Source organism: Triturus cristatus, chromosome 1_2, assembly GCF_964204655.1.
Source record: "Triturus cristatus chromosome 1_2, aTriCri1.1, whole genome shotgun sequence".
Classification (NCBI taxonomy): domain Eukaryota; kingdom Metazoa; phylum Chordata; class Amphibia; order Caudata; family Salamandridae; genus Triturus; species Triturus cristatus.
Window position 1 is genome coordinate 996,436,772 of NC_140580.1, and position 20,741 is coordinate 996,457,512.

Genomic DNA, 20,741 nt, shown 5'->3' on the forward strand with positions numbered 1-20,741 from the left:
CATTTCCCTTTAATTCTCTCTCTGGGATTAGGCAAATACCCTCCTGCTCTATCTCCCTCGCCGCCTTCCCAATTGCTGATTTTACCAAATCAGAATGAAATAGAACTCTTGTGATCTCCTTTCCATTTCTGTTTTCCATAAAGCCCACCTGTCTCAAATCTTTTGTTCCTATTCCCCTCAAACTTGGACATTTAGAGAATTAAAATAGGATTTGAGACCTATTTAAGGGTTTAAGCTTCCTTGTTTTCTTTCCCTTTTTTTCTAGTTGGTCGGGTTCAAAATACAGCCATTTGTCACTTCCCCCCTCTGCCTCTATCTTAGGGAATTCTATTCCTATCTGCTCGATGTTTTCCCACTTACCAATCCCCTGTTTATTTTGTCCTTCTATTTTACCTCTTTGCCGGGTTTCTATTTCCTGCTTTTGATTCTTCTGGGAATGTATTTTATATCCCACCTTATTTATTTCTAGATCAGGTTTTGTTTTTAGTTTCCTCTTTCTTGGGCCTTTATCACTTCGTTCCTTTCCTTGACTATTATAATCCTTTCTTTTACTCTCAACTCTTGGGATCTTTACTGGTAATAGTTTTTTCAAAGGGGATTTTACAGCAGCCTCTTCCTCCTCTTTATTTATTTCCTTATTTCTACCTTAGTCTTCCTCTTTTTCTCTACCTTTCTTTTTGGTTGACCTCTATTATTCCGGAAGCTATATCTCAAATGATCCCCTCTTCTTTTTGTCAACATAGGGCGTTTAGATATATATATACACTGTGTGAGTTTTCTTCTGAGCCTTCACATTCTCTCTGTTCCGTAGGCTGAAGGTCTGCTACAGGTCTCAACATATGTGGCAGTTGCCCTCTAATCCCTTGCAGTTCCCTCCTCAATGTTTTTTAAATGTAACTTTTGCGTTTTCTGGACCTCATTATTTAACAATGTAACTTCTAGGATTCCCTGGAGGGTTTTCTGTAGCATCAACAATAGATCCACCATTGAAGAGGAAGGAGTTGCGGAGAAATCAAGATCCTGGCGACTATTTCTCTCGGGGTCCTCTGTTCTTTCCGCACTTGATATTTCATGTTGAGTCTGAATTTTACTTTCTTCTAATGGTAGACCTGATATATTTTGTACATCCCCCCAATCTGCTCTTGATCCCTGGCTAATATTCTCCACTCGGTCTGAGGCCTCTTGTTCCTGTACTTGCGTCGAGAATAGTTTAGGCGATGAAGACAATTGTGGTGCTATTATTAGGTCCTCCTCATTTAAAAGAAAATGATTTATCGAAAGCGATGCCTCCAATGTTCCGTCTGTGAGTTCTGCCATGTCAGACTCATTTTGTTGCACTACTTCCATTGACTTTATTACTAGGTCTGTCTGTTTATAATGTTTCCTAAAAAGTTCTTTATCGATTTAGAGGCCGACATATTTCCATTAGTTTTTTGCAGAATACTTTTAGTTGCTTTCTTACTTTTCCTCTTTTGGGTTCCTGCTCCGAGCCTTTCTTTAGAGCTTGCTTGGCTCTCCTGGCTCTCTTCCGAGACCATAATCTTCCCGGAGCATTCCTTCCTTCCCTAGTTTTGCTCCGTGATCCCCCTACGGGTTTTTTGATTCCTTTTTGGTGCCATTGTCCTTAAAGTAGAAGTAATCGCAAATATGTCCCTTTTTCCTACAGAAATATATACTCCAGTTTTGTGAGACTTTCCACGTTTCGGCTGACTTTCCTGCTTCCTGCTTTCACCTTTTTAACCTGCCCCCAAACCACCCAAATTTTATACTTATATAATGCTTAGAGGGGCAGATGGGGTGCTAAAAAAACTGTAAACTATAAAGCTGTCCATAAAACTTACCTCTGTTGTGCCGTTTTCCCGCCTTGCCAGCCAGCTCGCCTTTAAATCTCTATATTATTTTTAATTAGTGGTCTTGGAACCTTCTCCAGTCCCCCTTTCCTTTTCCGGGGAGGTCACTCCGGCATTCACCTCCCTCTCTTGACCCTCGTCCACTTGCCTCGTCTCCCCCATTCACAGCACCAGCAGTAGTAGGCAGTTTTGGGCACAATCATCGTATTTTCAACAGCCCCCCCCCCCCCCCAACGGGGCTTTCCTCCTAGAGCTTTTCTCCCGCTCTTGCCTCTTGCCTCCCAGTCTCCCAGTAATTTTTCCAAGCAGCGCCCAGTGCTTCACTGGGTCCGCTGCATTGTCCAAAGTCAAAAAACCGCGTTTTAACCGAAGTACCAAAACTGGTTTTTCTATACACCAGATCGCTAGCAGTACAGCACTCTACCCGCGTCCCGCGTTGGTGGGCGGTGCTAGTGCTGATGCGGCGTACGTCTTCGCGTCCTTGCGTAGCTAGCGGCGGCGTTTCGGCGTCACTGCAACAAGAGAGGCATAACATGGAATCAGTTTCCACTCATGCTCTCACTCTCGCTACAGCCTACAGTATTCTCAACTCTGCTGCACCGAAGCAACTCAAAAGGATTCCGATCAAACAATCCAAACCCTGGTTCAATGGCTCCCTTAATGAGGAATGTTGCAAAATTAGGTTCTCAGAGACAATGGAGAAATGCTCCCTCCACTACTGGTCTCAATCTGTTAAGGAGGTTGAGAGGCTCCTACAACAAATCATTTCAGGGCTCAGCAAGACAGTGCTACAAACCAGCCTAATAAACTGTTTGAAATCATCAAACAAGCTAACCACTCTACTAATCTTATCCGGACACTCAAGACTACCGGCTCCAGCGAGGAGGACTTCTCAGCGCACTTTTCAGAAAAGTCTAGGATTATTGAACGGAAGCTAAAATGTGCCGCTCCTAACTTGCGGTCTATGAGCGCCCTGGCTACGGCAGTACCTACGACAGTGTGTGCTCCTCTCTACCCCACAGTGTACAGTCCCAAAAACAATGCTTCTTGGAAATCCTTCCTGCTCCCGAATGGGGAGGAGCTGTTACATTCGTTAGCGTCTCTTAAATCCTCCAACCATTACAGTGATCCACTTCCTGCTAAGCTTCTCAAAGATCTCAACTCAGCCATTCTCCCTCTCTGGACCTGGATCATTCAACAATCTCTCTTGCAGGGGAGGATTCCTGACTGCCTGAAGATGGGGCAAGTCACGCCCATACCCATGAAGCCTAATGCGACTTAGCGGATACCACTAATTTCCGCCCGATCACCTGCATCATGTCTTTAGATAAACTGCTTGAGAAATGCGTTTACACACAGCTTTGCAACCACATCGAGAACTTTCAGCTCCCAGATCTCCACCAGTCAGGCATTAGAGCGGGGCACAGTACAGAAACAGCTCTAACTCACATTGTTGATGACGCCTTGAGGGCACTTGACCAAGATGTTCCTCGTCTTCTGATCCTTCTTGACTTGTCCCCTGTTTTTGACACTATCAAAATGATAACTTGATTGCTCTTCTTTAACATAGGATGGGGTTATCTGGCCCTGTCTTAAATTAGTTCGCCTCTTACCTACATAACCGTACCCAAAGAATCAAAGTCAACCAATTACTTTCTGTCTTTACCCCGGTCTCTAGTGGGGTACCTCAAGGTTCTGTACTCTCGCCCATGCTCTTCAACCTCTTCATGGAACCTCTGTTATTCTGAACTGCGCCAGAATTCAATACCATATGTACACGAATAACACAACTGTATTTGAAGATACTCGGCACCTACGTAAATACAAATCAAACAACTTTCAAAACTCAACTGCACCCCTCATATTGTTGACTCCGCTAGTTTGTTACGAGATACCCTGGACAAATACCTAAATATGCAAGCGCACATCAGTGCCACCATTAAGAGTGCCAATTTCGAGGGAGGAGCCTAGCGCGCATCCAAGATGGTCGCGTGAGCACAGGGCTCCCCGGACCCTCGCTGCTCCTCGGAATTTATCCTGACAATATCCGGATTTGGTTTATGGAATCTGGGAGAGGACGACCAGCTGAGCACGTATCTCTTTTCAGGAATTTAATCGGACCCGGGAATCCTGAAATATCGTTGTTTGAATTTTTGGGACCCACCCGACGGAGGTGCCCGGGGCAAGGTGAGCCGTGGGGCCGTGTCGAAGTTGAACAACAACGGCTGTGGCGCGGAGCCAGGGGCCGCTTGGCCACTTTCGGTTTCACTTTCAGACCTCAGGGGGCTGGCCAGTGGAGCGATTGAGGTGGCGGGGTGTTTCCCTAAACTCTGCACAAAGCTTTGTCTCCACCTGCCACTAGAGTGCCTATCGCCCTGGGTCCCCCCGCACCGCCATATTGTGGCCTCGGGTGAGGCGTTGGTTTCCAGGGCCGGTATCCCAACTACTTTTGATCGGCGGTCCCCCTCGGAGTCCGTGGCCGCATGGGGGGCAAGGGGGGCCCCGAGGGGCGTAAGACTAAATCCTCCCTCCGTGGAGGATCGGTCCAGACCAACAACATGGACCGCTACACTCAGGGCAGAGGCTCTCCTGGAACGGCCGGTCCCCCCTCAGACGTCGCCGGTGGTGGCACATCCGTCTCTTCGGAACTTTCCCTACAGGACATCATGGGCGCCATTGATGGCATCAGGGAGACCATCGCCACGCAATATGAGGCCCTGGCCCGCAAGATCGATACGGTGGCGATTGATGTCACCTTAATACGGGCGGACCTCTCCAAAACAAACGAGAGGGTTCAAACTCTCGATGCACGGACCTCCACCCTGGGTGCGGATGTGTCGGGCCTGCAGGCCGCGCTTGGCGACATCAAGGTGGTCAACGAGCAGATGGCCCGGCGGCTGGAGGACTTCGAGGGACGGGCCCGACGCAACAACATCCGTGTCATCGGCGTACCGGAGTCCACCGACGACCGCCCGGTTGACCTCCTGGTCGAGGAACTCATCCTCCAACAGCTGACCCCTGCGGGCTTGAGTAAATTTTTTGCCGTTGAACGGGCTCATCGAGTTCCGGGCGGGCGGCCACGGCCGGGGGCCCCCCCGAGGCCTATCGTGGCCAAATTGTTTTACTACAGAGACCGGGATGCGATTCTGCAGGCCTCGCGGGTCCATGGCCCGGTTCGACATGAGAACTCATCCATTAACTTTTATCCGGACTTTACTCAACTTGTCCAGAAGCAGCGGATGGGATTCCAGGGGGTGAAACGTCGTCTTCGTGAGCTGGGCTTAAAGTACTCTATGCTCTCCCCTGCCAAACTCCGAGTGGAACATGATGATCGGACTGCCTTCTTTGACTCTCCTGTGGCCGTGAGTGACTGGTTGGACTCGCTGCCTGACAGAGGTGGCCGTCCCGGGCCCTCGGCGGGTGCCAACAGGGACGGGTCCCCTTTGGAGTGACTTTTGGTCCTTGATTTTGCCAATTCGCACTGCTCAGCTGGGTTGTACTTCTTTGGTTCAGTGTGTTTTGCTAGTATATGTATGGGGGGCGGGCGGGGACGGGTCCCTTTCCTCCTCCGGGGTCTTTTTGTAGACTGGGGTTAGTGGGGCGACAGGCACACTGCAATTTTGGGGGATTTTTTGGCCCGCAGGGGTGCAGGGTGGGGGGAGTTGGGTGTTGGGGGGGGGGGGGGGTGGAGGAGGGGTTGTTTAGTAGTGTGGTTTTTGTTTGCAGGGCGAGGTATTGATTTTCTTCCACTTTTGGGACTTGTGCTACTTGCGGGGGGACCTCTGATCTATTGGCGGGGATGGGGGGGGACGGGTTGAAGCTGATGTCTTGGAACGTCAATGGGTTGGGGGACCGTATCAAACGGGGTGTAGTTCTGCAGTATTTGCGTCGTCTGACTCCTGATGTGGTGTTTCTCCAGGAGACGCATTTGGTTGGTAATGTCTGCCATGCAATGAACAGGGGGGGATACCGCCTCGTGGCTCACTCTGGTTACACAACTGGCTCCAGGGGGGTGGGCATTCTCCTCCGATCCTCACTTCCGTTGGAGATCACGAGGGTGGTCTCAGATGACAGAGGGCGTTATGTTTGTCTGACTGGGAGGTGGGAGGGGCATCCCCTTGCCCTGGTCTCAATTTACGTCCCACCGGGCCTCCAGAACTCCACCTTCGCGGACTTGGGTCGAATGCTGCTTGAACTTCCGGATGGCCTTTTGCTTATGGGCGGGGATTTTAATTCGGTGGTCTCGGGTGACCTGGATCGTCACCCACCCAGGGCCCTCCCCGCTGCCCAGGCTTGGCTAGGTGGTCTGTTGGAGACCTTCGGCCTGGTGGATAGTTGGCGATTAATGCATCCGACCCAATGTCAATACACCTTTCACTCTGGGGCACATGGGAGTCTTTCTAGGTTAGACTATTTCCTTATGCCCGCGACGCAGGCGGGTCGAATTCGAGAGGTCAGGCACCTAGCGAGGGGTATCTCCGATCATTCCCCGCTGTGGCTTCTCTTTGACACCGAGTCGCGGTCTGCAGGGCGGATCGCTCCCATTAACCCGTGGTACCTGCGAGACCCCACGACCCGCGAGAGTCTGGTTAAGGCTATGGACCAATACTTTCTTGAAAACGAGGGGTCTGTGTTGTCTGCAATGTCCCTGTGGGAAGCCTTTAAAACTGTAATCCGCGGACACGCCCTCTCCCAGATAGTGGTGGCTAAGAAGCTCAGGAGTGAGGCGGTGGTGAAGCTGGAGACTGACATCTCGGGGCTGGAGTCGGCCTTGGAGGCGGGTGTCACTCCGGACGGGCTCCATGCCCTTAACCTGAAACAGTTTGAATACAGATCTCTTGTCACCGACGCTGCCAAAACTATGTATAGGGAGCAGCAGGGTCGGTTGTATGATGCCGGGGACAAGGCGGGAAAGCTGATTGCGTGGCTGGATAAGAAGGAGAGAGTGAATCGTGTGGTCCCGGAGTTGCGTGTCTCGGATGGAGTGTGTGTGACGGAGCCTGGTGAGATTGTGGAATGTTTTGCCGACCACCTCCGGACTGTGTACTCCCCGGTGACTGATAGAGATGAGGAAGATTCTCGCCTTCTCCTGAGGGACATTGCTTTGCCTGGCCTTTCTGCCGAGGACCGTGAGCAGCTGGACGCTCCCTTGACGGTAGATGAAATCGCGACTGCGATTCGGTCCCTTCGCTCGGGCAAGGCCATGGGTCCCAACGGTCTACCTATCGAATTATATAAGTTGCGCCCGGATAAACTAGCGCCCTTCCTCCGTCGTATGTTTCAGGAGTCCCTTGAGGCCGGTTCCCTTCCGGTCGACCAGCGACTGGCCACGATAGTCGTGATCCCCAAGGACGGTAAGCCACGGGACCGCTGTGCCTCTTACAGGCCTATCTCACTGCTAAATGCAGAGCCTAAAATCCTGGCTAAAGTCCTTGCCAATCGTTTGTTGAGCGTCATCTGCGATCTGATTCATCCTGATCAATGCGGATTCATCCCACATCGCAACACCGCCCTCAACTTGAGGCGTCTCCATGGCGCCCTCGCCAGGGCGGAGTACCTCTCTGAACCGGCCGTGCTGGTTTCTTTAGATGCCACGATGGCCTTTGACACCATCGAGTGGCCATTCCTCTGGGCTGTTTTGACCAGATTCGGCTTTGGGGAGGGATTTCTTGGCTGGGTGAAGCTTCTCTACACGGGACCCATGGCTCAGGTGGTGGTTAATGGGCGGGTCTCTCGGCCCTTCGCTCTTGGAAGGGGTACGAGGCAGGGGTGCCCGTTGTCCCCTCTGCTCTTTGCTTTCGCCCTGGAGCCACTCGCCGCTTGGCTCCGCTGGGATCCCTCGATCAGGGGGATCCGGTGGGCCCCGGGCTTTGAGGATCGGGTCTCGTTATATGCTGACGATATCCTCCTGTATCTTACCTCGCCGCGGCAGTCGCTTAACGTTCTCTTCGATGTTCTGACTTCCTACGGGAGAAATTCGGGTCTCACGATTAACTGGTCTAAATCCTGTGTCTATCCTATCTCCGGTGGCCCCCCTCTCCTGCCGCCTCGGCTTCCGATCCAAATATCTCTGTCCGGCTTTAAATACCTGGGGATACACATCTCGTTGGACCCGGTAGCTCGCTATGAGCACAATCTCCTGCTTCCACTTCGACGTTTGAGGGAAGACACGGCTCGGTGGTGTAGGCTGCCCCTGTCCCCACTGGGTCGGGCCGCATTGTTTAAAATGATGTCCCTTCCCAGGTTCCTCTATGCACTTCAGAACTCCTTCAACATCATTCCAGTAGCCTACTTTCGGGAAGTAGAGAGTCTGCAGAGGAGACTGGTGTGGGACGGGCGGGCGCGTATTGCCCTGGCCAAACTTACTCTCCCCTGGTATGACGGGGGCATCGCGCTTCCCGACATTCGCAGGTATTATTGGGCCTCGCAGCTATCAGCCATCAACCACGCCACGTATGCGCCTGGCTTGAATCCGGCGTATGAGATGGATAAATTCCTGCTTCCCGGCGGTAACTATAACAGGGCGCTTTACTCCTGCTCGGCTGGACGGACCCTGACGGGCCCCACTAAGATCGCGGTACGGATTTGGAAGGCGGCCAATGTAGCCATGGGCTGGAGTGAGAGACTAACATGCGCTACTCCTTTATTTGCCTCCGACCGACTGGGAAGCCTCTGGACAACGAAGGGGTTTGACCGTTGGGACACGATTGGCATCAGTAGAGTGGGAGACTTATGGATGAAGGGCGCGGTGAAGACCTTCGCGGCGCTCCAGAGCGAATACGAACTCACGGAAAAGGAGTTCTTCCGATACGCCCAGGTTCGGCACGCCCTGCTCTCTGTCTTTGGGGAGGGGACCAAGATCCCGGCCTCTTCGCCCCTCGAGGACCGCATACTTGATGGTCATGTTCCCGACAGTACTATCTCCTTAATTTATAAAAAACTCATTAACAATCGGGCCGACCTATTGGTGCGCCTTCGGGAGACGTGGACGGGGGACGGGGTGGAATTAGACGACGAGGACTGGCAGTCCGCACTATCATCCCCCAAGGAAGTTGCCATTCCAGCCCGCCTCCGCCTGGTTCAGCTAAAGATTCTCCACCGGGTGTATGTTACGGGCCCCCGTCTGGTCTCGATGGGATTCTCGGAGGATGGGCTCTGCAGGCGGGGGTGTGGGCTCAGTGCCACCTTTCTTCATATCCTTTGGGAGTGCCGGGAGGTGGCGGAATACTGGCGTCGGGTTCATGGGGTCATGGGGCAAGTCACCGGGGTGGAGCTGCTGCCGGAGGTGCGTCGCTGTGTCTTGAATGTGTGGGAGCCCAATGATTATAACGCGGCGCAGACTCGGTGGGCGGCCCTGGGCTACATGATTGCCAAGAGGGATATAGCGCAGCTTTGGGGCTCCCAGCGGCCACCCACCGTGTCAGTATGGAAGGAAAACATGGACTGGTGTATGTTCAGGGAGAAGACTGTATATGTGGCCCGCGGTAAGCCCGGGGCATGGGGTAGAATTTGGGGGCAATGGAACGTATATCGTGGGGGTACCTGTACGCCCCCCCTAGTGGACACCGATATTGCTTTGTCCCCCTGACCCTTGATGGTTCCTCGTAACTGATTGTATAATCGCATATATGGATGTTCCTTTCCCGTTACCCCCCCCCGATCTTTCAATACTCCCTCCTGTTGATAGCTAATTGAAGCCTTGGAGTAAAAGTCCCCCGGATGTAGCCTGACCCACGTTTTCTGCCTGTATGCCTCGCCTTTTGTTTTTTGTTGTTATTTATGTTAAATGTATGTCTCCTGCTTCTCTCGAGCTATCCTGAGCCATTTACGGGGCTGGGCCCCAGGTGTCGCCTACTGCTTTAACTAATGTACGATCATTTCTGAATCTAGCGGCCGGCCCTGGTGGTTGTAGGCCCATGCTTGTATCTGATTTATTGTTTCAATAAAATTTTGGAAAAAAAAAAAAAAAAGAGTGCCAATTTCCTCAACACTCTTAGGAAAATCAAGCTTTACCTCCTGAGGACATCCAGGCAGCAGTCCAATCCCTAGTTATCTCACAATTGGAATAGGGTTTGGTGACCTTAGCGGGGCTACCTAACACTAGGTTAGCTCTGCTAAGAGCTACTATGAACGCCTCTGCCACACTCATCACGGGCTCCAGAAAAAACGATCATATCACACCTGACTTAATTCAACTTAACTGGCTTTCCATTGAAGCAGGGATCCGCTTCAAGATAGCCTGTCTGACGCATAAAGCTATTCACTACAACACCCCCATTTACCTGGCAAAAAAACTTGAGCTCTCCGGCTCTAGTCAGAACTTACAAAGATCTAAAACTCTACTACTGAAACCTCCTAAATTCAACGAAAAAAAATGTACAACTGTGCCTTCTCCGGGCTTGCTCCAAGAATTTGAAATGCCCTTCCGCCGGAGATCACATCCAACCCCTCGACGGCTTCATTTAAACAAGCATTGGCATAGCCAATAGGTCTCACCTTTGGGACCTTATAAGTGTTTAGCCATGCAACACTTGATGTTGTTGCACCAAGGATATTGTGCTGGATAAATAAACACATTTAAGGTCCCAAAGGCGAGACCTATGCCAATGCTTGTTTGTAACTTTCGGCCAAGCTGAACTGCAACCATGCAGCTGTACGACATGGCTATACATCAAACAGTACCCTATTTTTATAAAGTTCTAGGTTAAACCACTCACAAATCCACAATCTAGATTGTTCAATATGTAGACCCTCACACGCCCTATTGGTGTCATGCTTCATCATCAGGTCTCATCCTGGTCCCTAAAAAATAGGATGGGCTCAACCATATTCCAGGGAGCATTTAGGGTAATTTCCAGATGTGGACTTTACAATAAGAATACCTCAGAACACCTAGTTATCCCTTTATTTTTGGTCTTCCTGGTATGATTAAAAAAACATAAAAATGGAGATAATGGTCCCAACACTCTACTCAGAAGTCGAAATGTTTCAGCCCTCAGTATTAAAAGCCATAGGGTCAAGAGCTTTAATCAGAACTAAAAGATCTAAATGCCCTGGAATTATACAGTCTAGTAATGTCAGTCAACCTAACGTCTATTGGGTTAGGAGAATATGTCACATTCAACATGAAAAGCATGCAAAGGGCTAAATCGCCTTATCCCACAACAATCTTGTCTTGGGTCACTGAACTTATAGGTATCATGCTACAAGAGAGACACATGCCTTGCTAGTCACACATTCGTCAAGGGTGTTGTGTCTACTTTGGCACCTATTGTTTGCACATTTATGGGGGGAAAGATCCAGGAAAAGAAACATACATGGAGTAAAGGCGCACAGCAAAGAAAAGAACATGGGGCAAAGGGGACCGCGGGAGGGAGAAGTATGTAAAAGAGACAGCAACACAGAGCATGGGGCAGAGAAAAGTACACAGAGTGAAATACTAAGTGCGGGTTCATGGGCTTTGGGGGAGGACACAGCACATGGGATAGAACAAGGGAAGGTTGGAACACACATGCACTCTCATGGAGTGCTTAAGAAAAACAAAAACGGTAGTTTCCTGAAACTGAGCAGACTAACCAATCAGAGAGATGGTAAAGAAGCTATACGCCAGCATAGGGATAAACCGAAACAAGCTGGGACAAGCAAAGCCACTGAATTAGAAGCAAGCAAATGAGAATAATATTAATAATAAAGCTAAGCAATGGGAGGGATGTAACCCTGTATAAGTTCTTGGCAATAGGCCATTTGGCAGGCTCGACTTAAAAAGAAAGTTTAATATTTAGTTCATAGCTGTTCAATATTTAGATCATAGTTGTAAGAAAATTACACAATGAAGACATTCAAGAATGCTAATAGCTATTAAAAAGAAAACCGGTAACTCAGATGGGTTATAAACTCTGAATTATCCTGTATGGAAAAAAACATGAGAACTGCAAAAACATTTTGAAACCAATAATTATCTCTTGTCATCTTGTGAAGTTTCCCTTTCATTACCCTGAAGAGGTAATTGGTCTAGCAGCAAGGTAGAGTTTCGAGGGTGCTCCACTTGACATCGAACGACTGCACCCAGTAAACACACAACTCAAACAGAAGCAATTGTTGTCCACTAAGTGAGTAATCTGCAGCCAGACGGAAACCTTAAGAAGAAAAAGTGTTCCGCATAAACCCTGTGTGCATCAACCACTGCAAGTGTCCCAGTGCTGATAAACTGCTCAAGGCCAATATGCTGTGGCCAGCCCAGAACCCAGTTCCAACTCAAGAATAGGTTCCTGCACTATTCTAGCATTGCTGCGGGACAAGGCAGTATGCGATAAAACACCTTATGTCTAGGTGTTCTGAAGTGGAGTACAACTTACGGCTGAGAAAATGTGATTTTTAAACTGGCATTGGAGGGCTGCATTATACCATTCAAAGGCTAAAGGACGTTTGAGTAATTAAGCCAAATTATGAACGAATCAATGTAACTAGTTTGAAACCTCATTTGTGTAGGGAGCAACAGTAAGATGCAACTTCACTAGCCTTATAACAATGCCACATTCAATGACTATCAATCGTCTTTTGAAAAAATTATGTGCTCACAAACCTGCAATTTAGTTGCTTCCTTGGTGTTTTTCAGTAAAATTGTCAGCAAGGAATATTAGGTAACAAGCGATAACAAGCATCGTGCGGCCGCGAAAGTGTAAGTGATCGCGATCAAACATCAAAGCGGCCGTGAAAGTGATCGCAATTGCGAAAAAGCGCGGAGCGCGCGCCCGTGCACATGCACTGTAGCTCTGGCCGGCCATGGTAGCATTTTTTTAAGCCCTCACAAAAAGTCTCGCCAGACCAGCGCATGCGCTGGGTCAGCCGAGACCTAAAAACATGTCAAATGGCTACTCCTGAATGAACTGCATCAGCAATAGACCTGATGACTTTTGCAAGTCACTTCCTTCTCCTACTTGACAATTGTTTCAAAATGTATTTTGTTGTCCTTTTGACATATTGCTCTGCTAAAACTTCACTGCGCCTACTAGTAGGGCTGTTACCTGTTGATCACTTGTTATTTCGTCTTCCCCTTGCACCCCCATGTACTTTTTATGTTTCAGGTACTTCTTATGTCTCCTTATCGTATTGAACTCATTCTGACACCTCATGCCAATGTTCGTTACTTTGTATAGCGCTCTGATATCCATTTGTTCTTGTTCGCGCATTATAAAACCTTTCAAATAAATTAATATATAAAATAAATGTAGGGGACTACAATGACATAGTGGAATCTGTGGAAATGATGACTAGATTTCTATTGAATGTGACCTTCGGTGGGTTACAGTAGGTCACAACGGTTTAAGGGGCTACAATAGCTTCCAGGCATCATTTGCAGATGAAGATGTTATGGGTGTGGTCTACACCTGGGCAGTCTGATTGCTCCTCTTTGTTGGGAATGTACGTACATGTGTGACAGGATTCTGGAGTCTTTGTATTTATTTTATTTTGCTTCTCACTTTGAGTACTTTTTCATGAGAAGCGGATTCTTGTTTGCTACATCCTCAAACTGTAAGAAGTAGGATGAAGGATGACAACGTAATGGCCTGACTGGTTACTGATGGGTAAACTTCATTACTCCAGTCCAATTCATCTTCATATCCAATTTAGCTTCAAGTCCTCACTCCCCTTTTGAACTTCTCCAACCAGACCCTAGGACATAACAGAAAGAGGTATGTCGAGCAGTGCTATGGGGTCAAGGGTAGTAAAAAGATTGACCATATCCATGGGGTGTGAGCTAGGGAGTCTGTTTTAATTTATATTAAGCATAGGTCCACTCCCGCAAGAGAGATGCCATAAATGAGGTGGATGAGTGTTAAGAGCTGTCACCCTTAGGTTGATCTTCCCCCAAACTTTATGCCTTACTCCTCCATTTCTCATCTTGTTTTTGTCGACCTTAAGGCTCTGTGCACTTTACTACTGCTAAAGCGCATGTGCTCCCTCCTTAAAACATAGTAACATTAGATCCTCCCCAACTAGCATATTTCACTTACTTATAAATCCATAGTCATGTGGTACTACCAGTATCCAGGGTACTGTAAATACAAATGCTACTTGTGGGCCTACAGCATCAAATGTGACACCCAATTAAGTAGTCTTGCAAATCTATTTCAAGTCGGACATTGCAGCCACTGTGTGGAATTTTGAACTACCATTTCGACCTGCCAAGATAAAAAAAATTGCCAGGCCCAAAACGTCCTTATTAACCTATATGTCACCCCGAAGGTAGGCCCTAAGGAGCCCACAGGACAGGATCAGATGTATTTAAAACATGGGACATGTCCTGAGAGTGAAAAACTCTTAAGTTTGTTTTTCTACTATTGCAAGGCCTTTTCCATAGGATAGTATTGGGTTTGCATTTAATAAAGATAACTTTAAAATGGGAACAGTTAAACAGTATATGTTTGGTGTCTTTGGCATTGTAATGAAAAATCCTCTCATGGTAAAGTCGGATTTTGAAAATGGCACTTTTGAAAATGGCACTTTTAGAAAGTTAGCATTTTCCTTCCGTAGCCATTTAGTGCTTGCAGCGTGTCTCTGGGTCACATAACTAGGAGTAGTTGGCACTTGGTCTTTGTGTATTACCCCTAGCCAGCCACATACACTAGAGACCTTAGGTGTGCCTGGATGAGTTATCATTAGCAGGATGAGAGAGATGAGTTCGGCACAGTCCCACTTAAACATGAATAAGCTATGTCCTGCCTTCTCAAAAAAATTGCATAATCCTGTAGTTAGTCTGGAGCTAGGGCATGGGAGGCAGGAAACCGGAGCACTTCAAAGGGAATCCTCTAGAAGTGCCTCCCATATCAAAGAAGGCTTCAGGTATAAATATTAGACCTCAGACACCAACTCTTCAGTACACTTCTGGACCTGTGGAACGCTGTCTGGAACAAGGACTGCTGTGCTGCTGAAAGGACTGCCACTCTACTGGACCGCTGACCTTAAGGACTGCTTACCTACTATGCTGATCTGCTGCCCTCTTGTCTGGGTGAGAAGGACTGAACCTGTACCCAGGACCACAGAGACTCTGAAAGCTAGACTCTTGTCACCAGCACTTGAACTCTGCAACTATGAGTCCTACCCTTCCGAGTGGTGCCATCCCAGTACTGGACCCTTGGAAGTGGGCCTGAAGGTGCCCTGCCAGCCCATCAGTGGACGCATCTCCTCTGCTGTGTGGCACAACCTTAAGCAAAACCAACGCATTGCCTCGGCTACGTGGACTTTCTAATTGCAAGGACTTTGCATCGCTGTGGAAGCCTCATTGGAACTTCTGCTGCGCAACGTAGGCCTTTGCATCGCAAGTCCCTCTGCGACGACGTAGGATCTGCATCGCAGATCCCCAGATTCGATGCTACGCAACGCATCTCCAAAACAGACTTCATATCACCTCAGCTGCGCTTCGCATCCTCAGTGCGGGACTTTGCAAAGCTCCACATTTAAGATACTCTTGTTCAGTTAGTCTACCTGGCTCCCTGTAGCCGGCCTGCACTCCATCACGGTCAGCCCGAACTTGTGACTTCGTCTCAGTCTGGTACAAACTGATATCCACAGTTGGCGCTTTGTGGCACCATTTTCACCTAAATCTTTAAAGATACACATCTCTGGCTCTACTAATTGTATATTTGTCTTATTTTATTTATAAAAATGTACTCTTTCTAATCTGGTGTGTGAGTCTTCTCGTGTTGTGTTTTTGTGTTACTGCTGTCTGAAGTGTTCCACAAATACTTTACACTTTGTCTCAAAGTTAAGCCTGACTACTCTGTGCCAAGTTAATTTGGAGTTTGCTTGTGACTGCACCCTGACAAGGATTGTGGTTTCTGCTTGAGTAGTGTTTCACACCCAACTCGATTATTTACAATGAGGAGAATGAACACTGGGCAAATCATTCATTCTGTGGTGAACCATCAATGTGAGAACCGCCACCTCTCTAGAGTTAACTTTACATCTACATATTTTAAGGACAAATACTAGTCGAAAACGCTTCAAAATGCAAAACATGCCATAACAATTCCTGAAGAATCTTTGAGGAAAACTGAAACACCCTGTGTACTCTTTTTTAAGACTAGGTGACAGCCAAGACTTTTTGCTTTACTAACATTATATGTATAATAAACTTAAAGGGCCTTCAGCAAGTACTCCTCATCCATTTATCCACTGTTGTGTCATTCATAAAAATATGTTTTGCTCCTAGCCATTAAAAAAACACAGGCCTTGCAGATCTCCAACTATAAAGTTTTGCAAAAACCTTGACAAGACAAAGCAAGCACTGGCAAAGCCAAAAGGCTAACGGTCCATACAAGACCAACTGCCTTTGTCAATGGTCGTTTTATAACTATTTAAAGGTAGCCAAAGCCACTGGTCCAGTGGTTCATAACAACTAAGTGGCAGCATGTCATATGTGAAACTTTTAGCCACCTCTGGCATGCTAGACAACCACACTCATGATGCTATTTGTTAGCTAATAAAAAACGAAAATAAGTATACAACATGATTTGGGGACACTTGCCAGGTATGCCCGTGTGCTTTTAAATACACTGTCTGCCATGGCTTTCTCCTTAAATCACTAGGGAGAATCTCTAAATCTCCAACAAGCCCTCTGTAAAGCGCTATTAGTCACAATTAGTTCTAACAATTGTTTATGGAATCGCACCTAACCAATGTAAAATCTCATTAAAATTATATTTTGCTTTGACCAGTGTAATTTCTACTCCCCCAAGCTCTAAAATAGACGACTTGCTACTAATGTTAACAAGAAATCATTGTGGGAGGGTGTGGCTGTAGAAAGTGTATCCTAAAATGCCCCACTCACTAGTAATTTTCCCACAACAATCCTCCGAAAGAAAGTTATTTGCTAAGAGTAGTGGCAGCTGCGGTTAAAAAAAAAAGTGGTGGGGAAACGCACAAAAAAAAGAAAATAAGAGTACTTACCTATCGGCCGCTGCCTCGGTGCTCTTCTGCTCCGGTCAACTTTCAGCAGTCCATGGGCTAGTCATAGGCTTCCAGACTCCTGTACGTCAATCTAGACGCTCCTTTCATGCTGGTAATACTATGATGATGTCTGTTCACAAAATCATTCAATGAGGTGCTCCATAGGTGACAAGTGAAAATAATGCAAGTTGTTCGGATATCCATGTTTTGTTTCTTCTTTTTTTCTTTATATGATTGAATCGTGCTTTTTAAGGGATTGGGAAACCACTTTCTTGACAATTAATTGAATTGAATTTAAAAGGCATTTCCAAAGTGCATGGCTACCCGAAGGCATCCCAGCGGTAGTGCGGACCCTTAAGCAGGAAAGAGATTAAGGAAATAAAAAGGTCTTTAAGAGCTTCCGGAAGGTGAGATAATTCGATTCACAATGGATCGACAAAGGCAAGTTGTTCCACAATTTAGCAGCATTGTACACATAGCAGCGTCCGCCGCTTCGTGCTTTCTGTTTTATTGGAACTGTTGCTAGCTGCTTATTGTCAGATCTAAGTGACCTGGAAGGACGGTAGGCCTGAATGAGGGATCTGATGATGGGTGGACCTATATCAGAAAGGGCTTTATGAATAATGCACAATGCCTTGAAATGAACTCTTTCATGAATCGGCAGCCAGTGAAGCGCCGAGAGCGAGGGTTTAGCTGACGTACGCTTAGAAGAGTTGGTAAGTAGACGTGCTGCACAATTTTGCACAACCTGTAGCTTTTTAATAGTAGAAAGAGGAGCTCCTAAATAAAGAGCGTTAGCATAGTCCAGGCGAGACAAGAGGAGTGCCTGGACCAGCACTCCGCTTACAGTTAGTGGGAGCAGGGGGAGAATCTTTCTGAGCATTCTTAGTATTCCATAACAGCAGGCTGCTACCTTGCCTGCCTGCTTTTTGAAGTCCAGGTTATGCTCCACCCACACTCCAAGACTCCTAATTTCGGCTTTGGGAGAAGGCGGAAGGCCAAGACAGTTGGGCCAGGAAGGGGCTATTGTTCGTGAATTATACTTTCCCAAAAGCATTAATCCAGTCTTTTCTCCGTTGAGTTTCAAATAAGAATTATCCATCCATCCGGAAACTTTCTGCAAACATACGGCCAGATTTGGGGCTGAGTTATCCTCTTGACTAAGTGATACCACTAACTGGGTATCATCCGCATATGTGACAATCTGGATGCCGAAAGGTATGACTATTTCCGCCAAGGAGCACATGTACACGTTAAATAGAGTGGGGCTCAGGGACGAGCCCTGAGGAACCCCACATCTAAGAGGCATTGGCTTTGAGATAACATTTTCTTCAAAGACTGCAAAAGAGCGGTCTTCTAAAAAGGATTGTAGCCATTTCAGTGCGGATCCAGTGATTCCAGCCTTCCTAAGCCTTTGAATAAGTAGCTGGTGGTTAACCGTATCAAAGGTTGCGCTAAGATCAAGCAAAATAAGTGCAGCGCAGCCCCCACTGTCCAGATTTTTCCTTACATTTTCCACCACTACCACAAGTGCGGTCTCAGTACTCTGTTGGGCTCTAAATCCTGTTTGAGTAGGGTGAAAGCAATTGTTATTTTCCAGAAATGTAGAAATAGTGATGTTTACATGCCTCTCTGCCAATTTCCCTATTCCTGGGAGCAGCGAAATAGGGCGATAATTGGCTAATATCTCTGGGTCAAGGTGAGTTTTTTTTTTAAAAGAGCTCTGACCATAACCCGTTTTCAGAGGGGAGGTACTATTCCCTTTTCTAGAGAGGCGTTAATTACTTCTAGAATCACTGGAGCTACAGTCTCAGAGGCTCAATTTAAAATACTAGGGGTGGGGGGCGGGGGCAACATCGGAAGGTGCTCTAGATTTCAGTTGGTTCAGGATCCCCTGAAGAGACGTGAGATTCAAAGGGGGAATTGATTCCAATAGATAAGTGGCGGAGTATATGGGGGGTACTATCTGTAGATCAGAAACTGCAGGGAAAAATTTATAAATAGATTGTATTTTATCATTAAAAAATTTTGCAATTAAATTGCACCGTAGAGGTATGTCTGTAATAACAATAGGTGGGGAGGTAGAATAAAAAGCGCTTTAGCAATTTTAAAAATTTCACGAGGGCGGTTTGCTGCTGAAGTAATTCTCTCTTCAAAGTAGGCAGATTTAGCCAATTTTATTTCAAGCTTATAAGTCCTTATTCAGGTTCTATATTTCATTTTATTATCAACTGTAGGATCTTTCCTCCAGCTTCTTTCTAGCTTCTTGGTAGCCTGCCGGAGAGCTCGTAATTTGGGCGTATACCAGAGATTATGGTGGGCTCCTATTTTATTATACGTGCGTTTCTTAGGCAAAATATTATTAAGTGATGATTTTAACCAATCATTAAATTCATAATTCGCAGTTACTGGTTTAGAGTCTACAGTAGGGACATTATCTTTCAAAAAAGTAGTCCATAAATCAGGCGACAATTTTGCCCAGGGGCGTACGAGCCTGATACTTTTCTCAGCCGGTGGGGGAACATCTTGTACTGTCCAGGTAAAAGGAATAAGGCAATGATCGGACCATGGAAGAGGGGTGGGGTCATTCACCAAGAGGCTGAGAGCATAAGAAAAGATAGGGTCGAGAATACGGCCCTTATTGTGAGTAGACTTATTGATTAATTGTCTGAATTCAAGCATTTCCAGCCCATCAGTAACTTCCACCACAGATGAGTGAAACCTCATCAAAATGTAAATTAAAATCCCCCAGGAAAAGTAAAGTTGGGGAGGGAGCTAGCCAGACCGGTAACAGTAGTAAGGAGTGATTTACAAAAATGGGCTGAAGGGCCTGGGGGGCGATAAACTAATATGCCAGAGAACGTACGGACGTGAGATATGCTAATCGTAAAAATAAGGCTTTCGCAATCTTGTAAGAGGTTCCATGTAGTACGACAACTAAAATTGTTTTTATAGATGATGGCTAATCCACCTCCTCTTCCTATTCCCCTATCGAGCCTATGTATAGTATATCCAGGGGGCAAGGCTTGAACGATGGCGGGCCCCCGTCTACGTTCAGCCATGTCTCCGTTAAGAAAAGAATGTCAGGACTTTCATCTTCTACCAATAGGAGAATTTTCTCTGTGTGCTTAGCCAATGAGCGACAGTTAAGAAGCAACAACTTGACGGTATTTGTGCTAGGGGGGCCAGCGAAGGCTTTGAATACGGAACATAGTTTAAACTGGCAGAAGTGACATTCTTTAGTAAGGCCATCAAGGGGCATAGAGTGTAAGCACTTTCTAGTGGAAGCTGCTCTAAAGCTCTTCAGTTCATTGCTGGAATAATTACAGATTTTCCTAGCTGCACCAACAGGGGTAGTGGCCCCTGGTCCCGGCCGCGGACGGGCGCAAACGGGCTTGCCTTAGGCGCGCCCGCTGCGCGCGTCCGCTGCGCAGTCACGTCATCGGCGCTTATGAAGCCGAATGAACGTGACCTGCGTAGACATGGCAGCGTAAAAACTAGAGCGCTGACCCCCTAATAAAGTGATCCCAAGTCAAAAAGAATTGTGCAAAGACGCAATTGAAGTATTTTAAAACGATTAAAAAAAAACCTGGAGCATTGAACACAGCTCCGTAACACAATCCCCGTCACAATACAGATAAAGAGAACCTCGCGAATGTGCTACGTTTATCTGGAAGAACAGTTTTGTTTGTATAATCCTATTAGTTTGCCACTTTACATTCTGTGGTTTTCAGTTTTGTTTTTGCCATTATAAGTATGTGCTAAAATATCATCATGGATAATGTGGTTAGCTAAAAAGAACACATTTTATCCATTCTCATACATGCCATAGGACCTCTTGTCAAAGTTTATCCGACAGAACCGTTTTGCGTCTGTAATGCATGATAATCCAGTTGTGAAGAACAGAGGGTTACCCCATTGATATTTAACATGAGGTAATAC

The 20,741-nt window shown here is 47.0% G+C and overlaps 1 protein-coding gene across 1 annotated transcript in view; it reads right to left on the reverse strand.

The window, feature by feature from the left end:
* DPP7 (dipeptidyl peptidase 7) overlaps positions 1–20,741 on the reverse strand; it is a 1,979,246-nt gene that overhangs the window by 1,416,174 nt on the left and 542,331 nt on the right. The window lies entirely within an intron of this gene.